Source organism: Marmota flaviventris, chromosome 9 (genome assembly GCF_047511675.1).
Source record: "Marmota flaviventris isolate mMarFla1 chromosome 9, mMarFla1.hap1, whole genome shotgun sequence".
In the NCBI taxonomy this organism is placed as follows: domain Eukaryota; kingdom Metazoa; phylum Chordata; class Mammalia; order Rodentia; family Sciuridae; genus Marmota; species Marmota flaviventris.
Genome location: NC_092506.1, coordinates 91,419,784 through 91,436,923, shown reverse-complemented (window position 1 = coordinate 91,436,923; position 17,140 = coordinate 91,419,784). Strand labels below are relative to the sequence as shown.

Genomic DNA, 17,140 nt, shown 5'->3' with positions numbered 1-17,140 from the left:
ATTACTTAAGCCACCCAGTTACTTAAATGGTCTGTATTATTAAGCAACAGCTATAAAGTTTATTGGTTAATTATAATAAATATTAATAACAACGGTAGTAATAATAAAGTTGAGTATAATTGCATAATATGTTCTAGAATCATGTCCATTTTCTTTATTTCCATATTTTTCTGAAGACAATGCAGGTTTCACACAATCTTCTTGAATTAATGCAACCATATTTCTCCTGGCTTAATGCTTACCTCTCCTCAAAGTGAATTCTTTTCAAAGTGATTTTTTTTTTTACTTTGTTTTTAAAAATGCACCAGGAACTTCTCATAATCCTTAGAATAAAGTGCAAAATCTTTTGAGGCTTACCTTACTTGTTCTAATGTGATCTTTTTTTCTTCTTCTTCTTTTTTTTTTTTTTTTACTTTTCAGTTTTCGGCGGACACAACATCTTTATTTCATTCTATGTGGTGCTGAGGATCGAACCCAGCACCCCGTGCATGCCAGGCGAGCGCGCTACCACTTGAGCCATAAGAGTCATAGGATCCTCAAAGTTCATGTCACATGGGTAATGTGCCGATGTCATAACAAGGTTTAGAGGGAGGCACATCTCACACTAGAGCATGAACACCCAATCATCACGCTCATGAACCGAAGGATCTAATGTGATCTTTTCAGCTTCATCTCTTGCCGCCAAGCATCTGTCTACCCACTCACAACTTCACATTCTAGTTCCTTTCCTAACACACTTCCTTTAGTTCCTCGAATGTGTGATGCCTTCCTACTGATTTTCAAGGGGAGCCATAGCATAACTTCTCTGGAAGTCTTTATAAGACCATCCCAATTTACCAGGTCACACATACCTGCACCTAAGGTAAATAAGTATTTTTCCCCTATCATGCATTCATCACATCATACATTAAATAATAATCACTGGTTTAATTAATTTCTTTTCTCTCCCTAGCCTGCAGTTCTTAATAATTTCTGGTATCACAGACCTATTTAGCCTATTTAGCATTCAGATGAGGTCTTTAGTTCCCTTATTTAGAACAATGCTTTTAAGTGCATAAGATGAATTTCATAGGATTACAAAAAAAGTAATTCAAAGTATCAAAAACTAAATTTATGATATCACAAGCTATTTGCTTTTTATTCATGCATTAAATAATAAAATCTAACGGCATATCAATAAACAAGAAACTTAAAAATCAACATGAGCAAAATGGTATTTTTAGATATGAGCAACCCTACAATGACACACGAAATTATCTATGATATTTTTTTAATGTTTGATGAAGTTACAGGTACTGCTAAAATTTCTGTGGTTTGTGACCTATATTCACAATTGAAATTAATACTAAATTCTAATTACATGTTAAGAAAGATAAAAGATGTAATTAAAAGGTAATTATTTTTCCTATATGAGTTACAACTCCGCTCACTTATTTTAGGTTAAAACCCTGGTACTAGAACATTTACACTACAAGGACAGGTACCAGATCTGTCTTGTTTATCTTTGAATCCCTATTTGTTACTAAATAGCCATAGTAAACAAACACCTGCATCAGCTTCTATTCTAGATGCTGGAGGTAGAGCTATGCATAGGGCAAAACCCCATATCATGGGGCTTTGATTCTCATGGGAAAGAAAAGTTTTCCTTAGCATGTCAAAGACACCCATACTGTTTATGAACTTGAGTGCTTCTCTTCTAAGATTAGTAAGTGCCTATAAATACATACTGTAATAGTTTTTAATCAACTACAGAATTTCTGAATTAATTGACTAACAGAGCATTTTAAAAAAATGCACACTGTCATAACTGTTGGCTACATTTAGGGATCCTGGACATAAAGAGTTTAAGTCCTACATCTCTGTTCCCTGATTCACATGATTCTCCCTATTTTAAGTGCCTACTGCTCTGGTTACCTTCTACCTTTTCTAGCTTCACATATCACTTACTCTGGGGAGAGTTCTTTCGATTCTTTCCATACATCTTCACCATTCTGATTAGTATCCTTTTCTGGTTTTCAAACAGCAGGTTGATCAAATGTCAGGGACACTCGACTACTGAGCCACATCCCCAGTCCTATTTTGTAGTTTTTTTTATTTAGAGACATGGTCTCATTGAGTTGCTTAGTGCCTCCCCGTTGCTGAGGTTGGCTTTGAACTCGCAATCTTCCTGTCTCAGCCTCCCAAGCAGTGTGCCACCGCGCCTGGCCAAATGTCTATTTTGGAACACTTTACAGACAGGAGTGAAATTAACTGCTTATGTATTCGTGTCCCCATTTTGCTTCCCCCCGACTCCATGATCCTGTGTCTGCTAAAGCTACAAGGCCCTTGACAAAGCAGAGCTATTGCTCCACCCTCTGAAAAACTGCAACCAAAATTTTACGGGGAGAACAATTTCACAGGAGGCTTCCTAATTTGAGAACATCCTTTCTTGCTTTATTAAGAAAGGTTTAAAAGTCCATTTTCAGAGGGGTAGAAGAGTCCTGCATTTAAAGATCTCAAAATCTTTTAAAATTGACAAAATGTGTACATTTTGAAATCCTGATGTGGGATTCTATGGGACTGTCTCTTTGATAGAGTAGGAGACAGACCATTTACAGTGCTTTGTCTGATCCAGGACTCCAAGGAGTGGTTGCCCAGTACTCTTACCATCCCTGGGAAACAGTATAGTACCTGGCACAAGGTGGTTCTCTATAAATGTCTCCTCCACAGAACCAAGGTGTATTTAATAGGATCATGAAATTTATTAGCTTGCTAGCAGAAGAATCTGTTTTTCTGGTAAGAATGTGTGCTTTTCCTAAATATGAGAATAAAGGAAACTTTGAGACTATGATACGACTTTACATGTATTGCTTTAAGTTTCAATAATTCAGTTTCTGAGTCAACAAGAGGGCTAATAAACAACGTATCTGTATGTTGAACAAATCTGGTTGGCAAACTTTTATAGACCAGACAAAGGCCCAGATTTAGTATTAAATATCAATTTAGTGTCCATCTCCTGATTTAGACTATAAACCAGTTGAAGAGCAGGTCTAAACTCATTAAATGACATTTATTGATCTGAACACTTTAGCTAAAAATCTCAGTTAAAATTTAAAATTAAGCCAGTAGATGCAAGAATAATGGTTATGTATAGTGACTAAGTGCCTTTCCTTTTATTGATAATTATGGAAGAAATAAGAAAATATTTTCAGATATTTTATAAATATATGTTACTAATTTGAAAAACTCACATCTCCAATGTAGAGATAATGCATGCAAAAATTGTTGGGGAGATTGAACATGTATTAGGGTTATGATTAAGCACTTTCCATATGAAAAGGATCTAATTTACTCTTGACAAGAACTTTCTAGAAGGAATGATGCTTTTTATGACATACACACCCCCAAATTGTAATTGTAAGGTGGGAAGATTTTGTTACCACTTTTAATGTCTAAAACTTATTCTCTCCCAGGAACTTTCTTGCATAAATTTATGCAAAATAAATTGCATATCTGACTAAAGCCACACCTCTTGCAAATTACTTTTTATATTTGAGCATACTTAAAATATTTCCTAGATAATTTAAGTCTTAGCTCTTGATGTTGGTTTATTTCTTGTTGCACTTTATGTCTACTTTGTCATACTCTACAGCCTGGGGTTGACTTCTATCCTACAAACTTAATAGTCGTATGCAGTTCAGAATTAGTTTATTTCTGCTTTTCACATGAGAATATCCAAGTATAATTGCACTCTTTCACATTCATGAAATGTTTTCCAAATGTTTTTAACATGCAAAATTTATAAGTAATATTTAAAAAGTGTTCTGTTACCTAAGGGAAAGTGATGTTACTGTTTATATTTTCATTTCAGCCAACATTAAATCAGTTCTGTCTGAACTCCTGTCACGTCTTATGTACCCTCAGAATCTCTCCAGCTCTCTCTAGCTCCTATTGGTCATTCTGGGATAAATACTTAATTATTAAGTTTTAGAACTGATGACATTACCCAAATGCAAATCACTTTGCCATTAAGTTTCTAATATTAAATTCAAATGAATATTTAACTGACAGCAAAATTCATACTATTATGATGTCTTTGGACACTGGATGTATCATCTTCCAGTATTGTCTATGATGACAGAATCTTCTGTGAACTGAGCCAGGTCATTCCATTTGGATAGTTGAAAGGGCCACTGAATGATTAATATTGTGCTGAACACATTTTTTTGTGCAGTTATATGCTCCAAGTAGTTAATAAGACTAAATGTGACGAAATCTTGGCCCTTTGGGGCATATTCAGTAATTGGTAAAGAGAAACAATCAAGGAGAATTCAGGAGTGAAATGGAGGTAGTCTTCTCTACAATGAATATGGAAGACTCACATGCATATGTCTAGATATTTTAACCTTTAAAATTATATTTGAAATAATGTCCATGTCCTCTACATGAGGACACACTGAAATATGCAGCAAAGTATATATTAAATTCAAAATCATTGATTTTTGAGAACAATGCACAAAGCAGACTGCATTTGAACCTGTTAATAGTGATAGATATTCAAACACATATCAAAATTACTTCTCTTTATCACTGAGGAAATAACTTAACTTTGGTGATTATCTTTGAATCTTTTTAAGCTGCACTATAATTCATAAATCTTTTTTTTTTTTTTTTTTTTGCTATTTTAAGCTCTGACCAAACAGCTTCTGATATCTCCTACATTAAATGAGCCAGCTTAGGGGAAAGAAAAACAAAATAAAACAATCCTCAGACATGATCAGCAAGAAGGCCATCTGGGCTAGAAGCTCCCTCAGCACTTTCAGGGATGGATCAGTTGAGCTCATCATCCACCCAGTGGGAGGGCAACACTCAGAGCGGCCACTGGATCTGCTGACACAGACTCTATATGATGATAAATAGAGTGGAATGCTGCCAATATGAAGAGGGTTTTGCAATGGACAGCCAAGGTTCTTCAGGGCAGAAAAGTAAACAAATGATCAAGCCAGAGAAAATGTAAATGGAGGTATATATGGTTCCTCATGCAATGATCTGTTATTTAAACTTGCTTGTCCAAAACTTTGCTCTTCTCATCATCATCTTCAGATCTCAAAAAAAACTTTTTTTTTTTTGGTACACCAAAGCATAAAATTTAAAGTGTCAATAGTTACATGATAATTCTCCTACATCTTGCATACCTGTATAATGCCTCCATGAACTGCCATATTTTTCTATTTATAGCATTGTATCTTATCCTTTTAGTTTTCTGTCTTGAGACAGAAAGGTGGAAAGTAATGGAAGAATGGTGCACAAGGGCACAGGGTTATATTAGGGATGCTTCATGTTTTGTTATTAATGCATTGTGCTTGACAGGGTAGTTTCAAAACTGGAAAGTGAGCTATAGAGGTAGCATGTCATGTGAGTAGCCTGGGAGAAAATAACTAAGCTCATAGATCACTTGCTACTGGGGTCTGAAGTTCAGGATTGGGCAACACATGTATCTCTCCTTAGTGATTGACAGAGCAAAAGAGACTTTCAGACAAAGCTTGATAAACAGATTTGTTTCACAGTGTTGGCACTGAATAACTGAAGCATGACATACACCAATGTGCGTTGGCTTCTGTAAAGGTAACAGATGTCTTTCTGATAGGTTAGCTAGAGAAAACAGTTTGTATAGTAAACTGATGCAAAAAGGGGAACAAAATAAAGAAATCTGGAGAAGTTCCCACCCTGCTTGTGGTTCTTACCAATGCAGGTGGAAGGAAAGAATGAATTATCTTCTCTCTGATTTTGGTAGGCAGTTTTGCATTTGGAATAGCTAAAGGCATTTCATAGCTGTGTGAGAATGATAGAAAAAAATTCTGCATTTGTCTCCTCACTTGCAGAGGCATAAAGTCCCCTTGTGTGACTCAGACTGCCTTGATCATCCATCAATGTTGCTGTCCACTCTGTTTTAAATAGGAGTGCTTCAGAAGAAGCGGCCTATTCTTCAAATTGACATTTAGAACTGTTAAGAATACCACAATGACTTCACTTAGCAATTTTTTTGTGCTGCTTCTTTTGATCAGTAAAGTCACCCTGAGCAACAATGAAATTAAAGACATTCATTTAGAGAATCTGCTTATGTAAGCTTAAATTTAGCTTCAACAGGTCAGGATATTATCTTTTGTGTTTTTCTTTTAAGTAATGTCAACAGAAATAAGGCTCTAATTTCCAGCTGAAAAAAAAAAAAAACAAAAAAACCTGATGTCTAAAGAGGTAGAACTGCTCTTGGTCAGAGGGAAAGTTCATTAATGGCCTCTTGGATCCAACACAGAGAAAGCAGATTATGTTGAAAGAACAAAGCAGAAGCAAGAGGACCCACAGCCTGCCTCTGAACACTTTGAACATCTGTTTAAATATGCATTTTGGTTGGCGGACATAAGTGTTAGATTCGTATTAGTTTTTTCATGTCCTAGATGAATTCAGAAAAGGTAAAAAGAAATGGGAACCCAAGTCATGGAAAGCTTCCTCAGCAGTCTAAGATCTAACGCAAACCTTGAAACCACCGGAAGAGTCTATTTTTCAGGGCCTCTATAGTTGCAATTCCACATCATATCAAGGAATTTACTTCTTAGTTTGTTTTTCATACCTTTTATGTCTTTTAGTCATTATCAGTTCTACCTGTAAAGCAACAAAGTTTAGAATCTGAGTTTTTAAAATATTTACTCTTTAGTTACATTTTATCTTCAGAATGAGGGTGAGATTCATTAGATAGTTTCATATAACTGTGTGTCACCAAATATCTAACTTCCACTTTTGGTTATAGACATTTTAGTCCTAAATCCTAATTCTCGTTGTCTGGAGAATTCTACCATTAACTATTCAATTCACTTAATGTGATCTTCATGTCACTGTCTAGATTTCATATGCATATATTTTATCAACACTCAAAGATTTTTCCTTATTTCACTACCAGTTTGTGTTTTTTTTTTTTTTTTTTTTCATCTAATGAATGTCTTAAGTTTAGAACCATCAGGTACATTTTTTTTTTTTTAGGTTGGGTTACATTTTTTGGGATTGGATTAAAGCACATGAAAGCCATTTTGTATATAGCATGTTACAAAAAAATGAATTTAATGGGGATGTGGCTATTCAACTGAACATTATGCTGAACATTATCTTATTGTCAACAGTTCTATTTGGTTTTAGTTTATGAATGAAGCCTGGGCTAATTCCATGCCTTCCTTTCTTTACTGTGAGGGGGAATGCTTGCTTGTAATGGATAGTCAATCCATAGCTGTTCATCAAATAGGAGCATATTATCATGAAGACTTAATTTTAGTGCTAATATTAATAAAATGAATACTGAAACCAACCAACCAACTACCCAAAGCTGAGGACACTGTCAAATCCATCTTTTTTTATTGAGGAAACAAAAATATCCAAGCAACATTTTTTTTGTATGTATCAATAATCTGAAATGATGCTGCTGGCCTTCAGTTCTCTTGTTTCTGAACTTGCAGCACAGATCTATTACATAGAACTCTTTTTCACCACATACAGACTCTTTTGTGCTGTTTATAGAAAGCTCCCCTTGTCTTAGACTTCTCTAAACTTTCTGACTACAGGGACAATATCTGATGTTTTCTGTATGTTTCAGAGAGTCTATGGTAGCTCTACCCAAACAATGCAGCTTTATAAAATTTTAATTGATTGGGGAAAAATAATCACCATTTCTCATTTACTGAGTCTATACAAATTTGCATTATAAAAATTCACATAGTAAGTTATTATTGACTCTGAGTGTGAATTTATCATAGAGTCAAATGCCTTTAGACCTCCAGCAAAATAGATGGTGAACAGTTCTGGAGCCAATCTGAGATCAGTGTTTAATTAACTACCTTCAGTTTACAGAGACTACTTAGTCCCCAGCCTGGCAGTTTTGTTTTATTTTCAGACCAGAGTCCTCTGCCACACACATGCGTCACCAAGTCCCCAATGAGGCCAAGAAGCATTGATCCAGTGTGAGGCGCTGAAGTGGTGCTGCATGTGGTGTTGGCATCCTTCAACCCAGATATCAGCTCAGACAGAAAGAATCACCCAGATTCCTGGAACAAACTGGGTCCCGGTGATCAATACTTGGTCAGTGTGGATTATAGCAAACTGAAAAAAGGCAGGGTAAGACTTCTAAATGAAATGTTTCCTGTAAGACTGCATAGAATGAAAGCCTCCCAGAAGCCTTTCACACTTTTTTTCACTAACTCAGGAATATTTCTCCTTTAAAAGGAAATTATACTGATTTGTTGGAGTTTCTTATACTAATTAATAAATATCTGAAACTTAAATAAAAGTCTATGTCTTGCTCTACCCTGTTAGGTGGAGTCTGTCTAATCTTTTCAGCAGAAAGACAGAATGACCAGCACTGTGAAGCCTGAAAGGTGAGTGAAGGAAGAGGGTGCTTTCAGCTCTGTCCCGAAGAGGGAGAGCAATGCCCTGTCCTCCTGGTGTGCGTGCTGGTTTGAGGGCCATTTGTTTGTGCTGAAGGAGATTTCTCTCTTTGCTGTGGAAGGCCATTTCTCTTTTCTGAAAGCCCAAGATGAGCCATAACAGCATGTTTGCAGTCTAATTCACAGTGGAATAGCTAGAGTGGTTCAATTAAAACCGCTGTTTTGTAGATTAAAAATCCTAACATGGCTTTCCCTGCAGAGTAAGGGCAACATTACTTTTAAGCTTACCTACAAAAACCAAAACCAAACCAAACTAAACCAAAACAAAACCCCCAAATCCCATTTTAATAGAATACTTTGCCTGGGGGAAAATATTCCCCTCTCTGTACTAAATCAGAAGAGAAAGAATAGAGTATATATTTTATTGTATTTGTCTTTCAACCTCCAGAATCTAGTACACACATAGTACAGAACCCTTATACAACTATTTTTTTTCGGTTAAATGAAGGAATGATTGATTTTTCAGTCTTGAATTCAATTTAATATATATATTTGATACTGGGGTTTGAACCCAGAGGCACTTAACCATTGAGAAACATCCCCAGCCTTTTAAAATTTATTTTGTTTTGAAACAGGGTCTTGCTAAGTTGCTTTGGGACTCATTAAGTTTCTGAGGCTGGTTTTGAACTTGTGATCCTCTTGCCTCAGCCTCCTGAGCCACTGAGATTACGGGCATATGCCACTATACCCAGTTGATTTATTACTTTTATCTTAAAAATTACACAAGGGAAACTATGAATAATAAAGCTAAATGTTTCACAAATTAATGATATATTGAGACATAAAAATCTATATTTCTCAGTAGATTCAGTTTGGAAATTTGCTATAATGAATGAACCTAAGAAGAAACAACTTACTGCCTCAACTCCATTATGACTTGAGAAAATTCTCTGTAATAAAGAATTCAACTTAATAATATATTCTTGAGAATCATAATGGAGCTTAGATATTTTATACAACATTGTCATAAATTGCTGGTCAATAGCAAATATTTCCTTCTAGGCATGGATACTCTTATACTAGTCAATACATTACAATTTATAAAGATTAAAGCAGGAGTGTTCCATTTTCCTTTGTTTTAATTATTTTATTTTAGTACCATCATAAAATATGGATAATAGCAATTAAGAGGGGTTATAAAATATGATACAAATAACATTATGCTATCATATAACCCTGAAGATATGAGATGCCTTGATCCATATGTACATTTCCTATGGGAGAGACTATGATTTAAAAAATATTAGAAGTTCAAGATACATCAAAACATGTCTAATTCATGTGTTAGGAATGTGTGATGGTGATGATTAGTCATGACTCCCAAAGAAACACTTTGGGTCCTTCTGACATTTTATAGCAATCATTGAAATCGATCCTAAATTGTGTCCTATTATTTATCATTTTTCACTCCACCTTTTTATAATGTCTTGCTTATTCTTCATTTAATAATGGATAAAATAAACTGTATTGCCTTTCAAACTGATATAATCAATCAACCTAATAGCAAAAACCAGTTTATGCATATTTATTTCCAGATTCAAAATACTTTCAGTATGTATTGGTGAATTTCACCTCATTTATTTCTCACTTCAAATGAATAAGTTTTGAATTTTCAAATAAGAAAACTGAAGTTTATGAAGATTACTTGCTTTCTCTGATATCTGAATCCCCATATCTATAGTATGCACCAGCAAAAACCTGGGCTTGGAAGCAGGATTCCTGCGTTTGAATTTTGGTACAGGATGAGTTGGGGGATGAATTAGTTAATTTATATAGAAACTTTAAACAGTAGATATAATATTAATTGGGTTTAATACATGTTGATTTTATTATTATTACTTCACGTTTTTCAAATCCAGTATCCAGAATCAACCCAAATGCCCAAGACTGGGGATTCCTCAGAGTCACTGAATCAGAATCTCTAATTTAAGAATCATGACTGTATTCTTCCTAGTAACTGATATTGATCTTTTAAAAAAATCATTTTTCTTTGCAAAAGATGATAGGTTCCATTTAACAATTTTTTTCCCTATGACACAGGTCTTATTTATGCTAGCAAATATTTAATAAGAAGCATAGTATGCTTAAAATTTTAAATATAAACTATGCTGAGGAACAGGAGAATAGGTGATTTGTACAAAAAACATATGAAATTTCAAGAAGCCCAAGCCAATCCACCATTTACTAAATATTCACTAATCATTAAATAGCTCTTATCCATTCAACACATGCTAACCACCTAGCTTCTAAGGCCTAGCACTGTGCTAATCACCAGAGTGACAAAGAAGACTCCTGCACTCACAACATTTTAACAGTTTAATGCTCAGATTTGAAAGCATATATTGCTTTGAATATTTTAACAAATATGTATTTTGAATAGCTATTGATCAAAGCTATAGATTGTAGACATATATAAATTATAGAAATATTGAGGTGTCTACAGGAAATGCTTTTAAAAGTCTTTAATTCTGATTATAAGATCAGCAGCTTACATTGTAGTTAATTTTCTTAAACATTATATGAATGCATTTATGGGAAAGTTAATAAGACTAATACCAACTACCATAACTTTCACAGTGCTTATAATGACCCAAGTACTATTCTAAGCACTTTTTTTTTTTTTCACAGATGTACTCAATCTTCCAAAATAACCATGTGAAGAAGGGAGTATTCTTGTCTGTATTTGACCTGTGAAGCTGAGGGACCAAGAGATGAAGGAATCCAAAGCTGCACAGGTATAAAAGACAAAGTCAGGAGGAAAATGCAGGCAGGCGTGGACCCAAGCCCCTACTCTCCAACAATCCTGTTACATTTAAATGCACACTTAAGAGATTAATCTGTTCCAATGCATCTTTACATAGTCAAATAATGTGCAAGTATATGCTTGTGTGTTTTCTCACATTAATTCTTTCTGGTGATCTGAGAGTTTCAGTCATGAAATAGACTGGTAAGATTTGTACATACACCTTCACACATGTGTACACCCACATATATAACTAGAAGCTGTTTTATTTTTTATTATTTCAAGCTGTAATTTTTTTGAATAGCACAATTCATAAAATGTTTTAATACTGTGTGTAAAAAATTTCTAATATAATTTGAAATTTCAACTATGTCAGGAAGAAACATATGGATAATAAAGAGGAACTTTGCAGCGTTTCTGATGAGCAGCTGTTCTGGTTGGTTGCATCCTTCCTTAGGATGACCGTTATTGAGTCTTTATACTTCTGCACTGGCATTATGCTGCTCTGAAAGGAATTCAGAATTATCTGAATGAATGGAAAGAGATCTATCTGTGTGTAATTGGATAATTCCCAGTGTAACAGCTGTGTGGGGCTAAGACTGAAAGTGACTCTGGAAATGAGATTATGTGACTTTGTGTTCCCTTCATTTTGCATTTCAACTTTCCTAAGTGTTTGGGAATTGCATACATTAAATTGTTCCTACAAGTTGAGTTCAGAATACCTTTTAGTTCACTTCAGTGGTAAAGCTAATATGTAAATTTTCTTTTCTTCATTGACAGTTATATATGTGGGGACAAAAAAACATAGTACAAGATTTTTCTCCCTGGATTATTTTACTCTTGATTATATTCTAGGGCAGCATAGAATTATTAATATACGTATAAGCATAAAATTTGGTGTTGGAAGATCTCAATTTTATATTACTCTTTTAGTAAAGTGGGCATAACCCTTATTAAACAGCTCTTGGGAGTCAGACAGTCGATTGCATGTTGATAAAAGTGTACATTTTCTTTTTTTTAACTTAATCCTCAGCTCCTCCTGATATTTAGGAAGTTGAGTAAACATCTACAAAGTGCTGAAGTCAGAACCCAAACCTGAGCCATGTCTGTTCAAACCCAAAGCCCTTGACCTTCCAATAACACACTACAATTGCCCATCCTGTTCACAAACAATCATGCTGGGCTTAAGCAGAGGAGGAGAAGTGGGGAGTTTCCAAGATCTACCTATAAGTGATCAAATCCCTACCCACTCCTGCTTAGTTAAGTTGCCAAGTTAAGGTAGTGCTTCCTAAAACTTGAGAAATCACAGACCCAAAGAAGATCTTTAGACTTCCAGGAGTCCATGGATACTAATGTTCAGAAACATCATCTTGAAAAGCTGAATGTTTTAACTTTACTTTCTGTTTTAAGGCAGTGTAACGGAGAATAAAAATCTATAAAGTGACAGAAACACTGAAACTATACACTACTTGTTTACAAAGGGATCCATAATAAGCCTTTACTAATTTTCTGTTGTTTGATTGGAATGAAAACACCCATTTTAAAAGTCTCGAAGAAGTTTATAATTTCTGATATGAAAACTTTGGGATATGTAATTTTGTTTCTAAGAAACTGTAAACATCAAACAGTTACCATGGCAGGTAGTACATTTATTCAGAATCATCTATTTGACACTGATTAATTTGTGAGATTACTTAGTAAATGTCTAGCACAATCCTGAAACAATGAGACAGAGGACAGAAATGAGTGAAATCTCTGTATCGCAATGGATCTTGATAAGGAAATAGATCAGAAAACTCAAACCCAGGACACCTTTATCACCCTTGAACTGACCATACAGGTCTCAGATTCAGCTAGGGAAACAGGTTGTGAGCTTTCATCCATGCTTTGGAAAAGATGAATTTTTCTGGGCATCATTTTCTGTTTCAGATTTGTTTATTTCATACTTAACAAAGGGGTTCTGTCTCCTCTGAATCCTTAAGCAAAAGTTCCTCAATTAACTTTTGTTAATTTGTAAAATAAACAAATCTGCAGTGAAGAAATAAATGCCTCCTTTTTTTTTTTTTTTTTTTGAGTGGGCGAGTGTTCTTATTTTAACTGCTCTTTCTAGGCCAGCTGGGTATGATTTACTCTTGAGTTCACTAGGACTTGAAAAGTAAGTACAAATTACAGTGCATATTCTAGCCTTTCTAATTCCTGTGAGTTTAGAAGTGATTTTTAAAAGAAGGATGACTCAAAATCCTACCTACCTATAAATTAGAAGAATATCAATGAGATAACATTTTTCCCCCCTCTAGGAACTAAAATTAATTCTACATGAAAATAGTAACTTTGGCTTTCCACCGAAGCAAAATTATTAACATTACAAAATGAAATGTACCCTGGAAAGAGTGAATCAGGAAAAGGAAATAGGTAAGCAATTTATTTATCTAGAAACTTCATCTGTGATAAAAATGAAATTTAGGTTCCAAACCACAGGAAGACAACCAGAGGAGCCTGCTATGATAAAGGCAGTGGAATAACCAGGAGATTCAGAGACAATATCTCTGTTGGAGTCCCCATACACAAGAATGGAGGTGGTGGGGTTGAGGGGGTCCTGGGAGGCAATTTCAGGTTGTGGCAAGGTCCCATGGAAACTCCAGGCAAATGAAAAAGTGGCAAAAGGGGATCCCAGGGGAACACGTGCTTCATGTTTGACTAATGCAGATGTTTCCAGATGGGTTGAGGTAAATGTTAAATGGGGAGAGACAAACACAATTCTTCAAGTTCCTATAATTAAATCAGTACAAATAAAGTTCAGCAGTTGTTAGCAATTTGAATGTATAGGGATCAATCTTGAAATTGACTTAAAAATCAAATCATTTCTCCCTTTTGGTGGAGTGAAATTGATCAAATTACGCTATGTACATAAATAAATATACCATAGTGAATTTCACCTTTGTGTATATCTAAAAATCACTAATCAAAAGAAGAAAGTCCTATGATGAATAAATAGAAGGAAGTCCAGTAGCAGAGAGGAAGGGGAGCCAGGGATTAGGAGGGGAAGGAAAGGAAACACTGGGGACTGAAGTGGAGCAAACTATATTGCATGCATGTATGATTATGTCTAAATGAACCCCAATATTATATATAAAGATACACTAATAAAATAATAACAAATCAAATCATGACCTTTTTCTTCCACTGCTCAAACATGAGTCAAATATTAATGGCAACTAAAGAGATGAATTAGACAATGTTGACGTGAATTAAGAGATTGAATACCTTCAATTGTGATATGTAAGTGTATATAAAACAAAGGTTTGACAAAGTAATTTCCTGCTATTTTTGTTTTGTCACTTTAAACTGTTCATATCTGTAAAATAAGACGGTTATTTTGGAAGACAAGCAAAAAAAAAAAAAAAAATGGTAGTATTTTGAGTGTGCCAAGCTCCTAAAAACTAACATGCATAAATTTTCATTGTTGATTTATGCTTATGCTTACTCTTCTTTCATTTTATCTTCTAAGCCTTGTAATACACACCCACACATCAGTATGGAAGCAATAAGAAAGGAGAAGAACCATTACTTCTAGCAAGGCTTTGACTTTCAACAGTAGCAATATTTTCACTCTAGTTTATATCCACAAATTAAAAAATCTTAACCTTGAAACCTCTTACTTTTCTTTTTACACAATCCCTAAAATTGAAATAAACTTTAAACATATTTATGAGCAATATTTAAAGCTCAATTTGAAGTGTGAGCTAAATTTCTCTTGCAGTAGTAGAGAATCATGGAATATATCTGTATGAGCACAGATCTTATTCATTGACGATAGGTATTCTATAGTTGGAATGTTGAATAATATTTCCATTTCATAAAACAGAGATTCTTAACTAATTTATCAGAGATACATTTGGTCCCTGGAAAAATTCATGCTTGTTGTTCACATCTGCTACTTTTATGTCTTTTGCTGACACCAGTGCCTAAGTCATGCATCAGTTTTTCCAATGGTCTGTAACTTGGCTTTTTTTTGCCCCTTTTCTTGGTAAGTGGTAAAGTATGAATTCTTAATAGTTATGGGCGAAGACTAATTATAAGGAGACCAGTGGGTGTATCTTTGACTCAGTGTATTGCAACTTATCTTCCTAAGAATGGTCAAACCTTTGTAATTCCACTCTCCTGATATTTTTTTTATTTGTTTCAAATTTATTTCTTAAACCACTTGATCATTTTTAATTTCTTTCTTTAATTTAATTTTTTATTGTTGGTTGTTCAAAACATTACATAGTTCTTGACATATCATATTTCACACTTTGATTCAAGTGGGTTATGAACTCCCATTTTTACCCCATATACAGATTGCAGAATCATATCAGTTACACATCCATTGATTTACATGTTGCCATACTAGTGTCTGTTGTATTCTGCTGCCTTTCCTATCCTCTACTATCCCCCCTCCCCTCCCCTCCCCTCCCCTCTTCTCTCTCTACCCCCTCTACTGTCATTCATTTCTCCCCCTTGTATTATTTTTCCCTTTCCCCTCACTTCCTCTTGTATGTAATTTTGTATAACCCTGAGGGTCTCCTTCCATTTCCATGCAATTTCCCTTCTCTCTCCCTTTCCCTCCCACCTCTCATCCCTGTTTAATGTTAATCTTCTTCTCATGCTCTTCATCCCTACTCTGTTCCCAGTTACTCTCCTTATATCAAAGAAGACATTTGGCATTTGTTTTTTAGGGATTGGCTAGCTTCACTTAGCATAATCTGCTCTAATGCCATCCATTTCCCTGCAAATTCTATGATTTTGTCATTTTTTAATGCAGAGTAATACTCTATTGTGTATAAATGCCACATTTTTTTTATCCATTCGTCTATTGAAGGGCATCTAGGTCTGTTCCACAGTCTTGCTATTGTGAATTGTGCTGCTATGAACATCGATGTAGCAGTGTCCCTGTAGCATGCTCTTTTTAGGTCTTTAGGGAATAGACCGAGAAGGGGAATAGCTGGGTCAAATGGTGGTTCCATTCCCAGCTTTCCAAGAAATCTCCATACTGCTTTCCAAATTGGCTGCACCAATTTGCAGTCCCACCAGCAATGTATAAGTGTACCCTTTTCCCCACATCCTCGCCAGCACTTGTTGCTGTTTGACTTCATAATGGCTGCCAATCTTACTGGAGTGAGATGGTATCTTAGGGTGGTTTTGATTTGCATTTCTCTGACTGCTAGAGATGGTGAGCATTTTTTCATGTACTTGTTGATTGATTGTATGTCCCCCTCTGAGAAGTGTCTGTTCAGGTCCTTGGCCCATTTGTTGATTGGGTTATTTGTTATCTTATTGTCTAATTTTTTGAGTTCTTTGTATACTGTGGATATTAGGGCTCTATCTGAAGTGTGAGGAGTAAAGATTTGTTCCCAGGGTGTAGGCTCCCTATTTACCTCTCTTATTGTTTCTTTTGCTGAGAAAAAACTTTTTAGTTTAAGTAAGTCCCATTTGTTGATTCTAGTTATTAACTTTTGTGCTATGGGTGTCCTATTGAGGAATTTGGAGCCCGACCCCACAGTATGTAGATCGTAGCCAACTTTTTCTTCTATCAGACGGCGTGTCTCTGATTTGATATCAAGCTCCTTGATCCATTTTGAATTCACTTTTGTGTATGGCGAGAGAAAGGGATTCAGTTTCATTTTGTTGCATATGGATTTCCAGTTTTCCCAGCACCATTTGTTGAAGATGCTATCCTTCCTCCATTGCATGCTTTTAGCCCCTTTATCAAATATAAGATAGTTGTAGTTTTGTGGATTGGTTTCTGTGTCCTCTATTCTGTACCATTGGTCCACCCGCCTGTTTTGGTACCAGTACCATGCTGTTTTTGTTACTATAGCTCTGTAGTATAGTTTGAAGTCTGGTATCACTATACCGCCTGATTCACACTTCCTGCTTAGCATTGTTTTTG

The 17,140-nt window shown here is 35.1% G+C and overlaps 1 protein-coding gene and 1 non-coding gene across 4 annotated transcripts in view; both read right to left on the bottom strand.

The window, feature by feature from the left end:
• Nucleotides 1-17,140, bottom strand: part of Gria4 (glutamate ionotropic receptor AMPA type subunit 4) — a 354,313-nt gene that overhangs the window by 170,811 nt on the left and 166,362 nt on the right. The gene's annotated exons all lie outside the window — the stretch shown is intronic.
• Nucleotides 547-648, bottom strand: LOC114089069 (small nucleolar RNA U13). The gene has a single exon (XR_003582124.1). It is a non-coding gene; the product is annotated as a small nucleolar RNA U13 (small nucleolar RNA).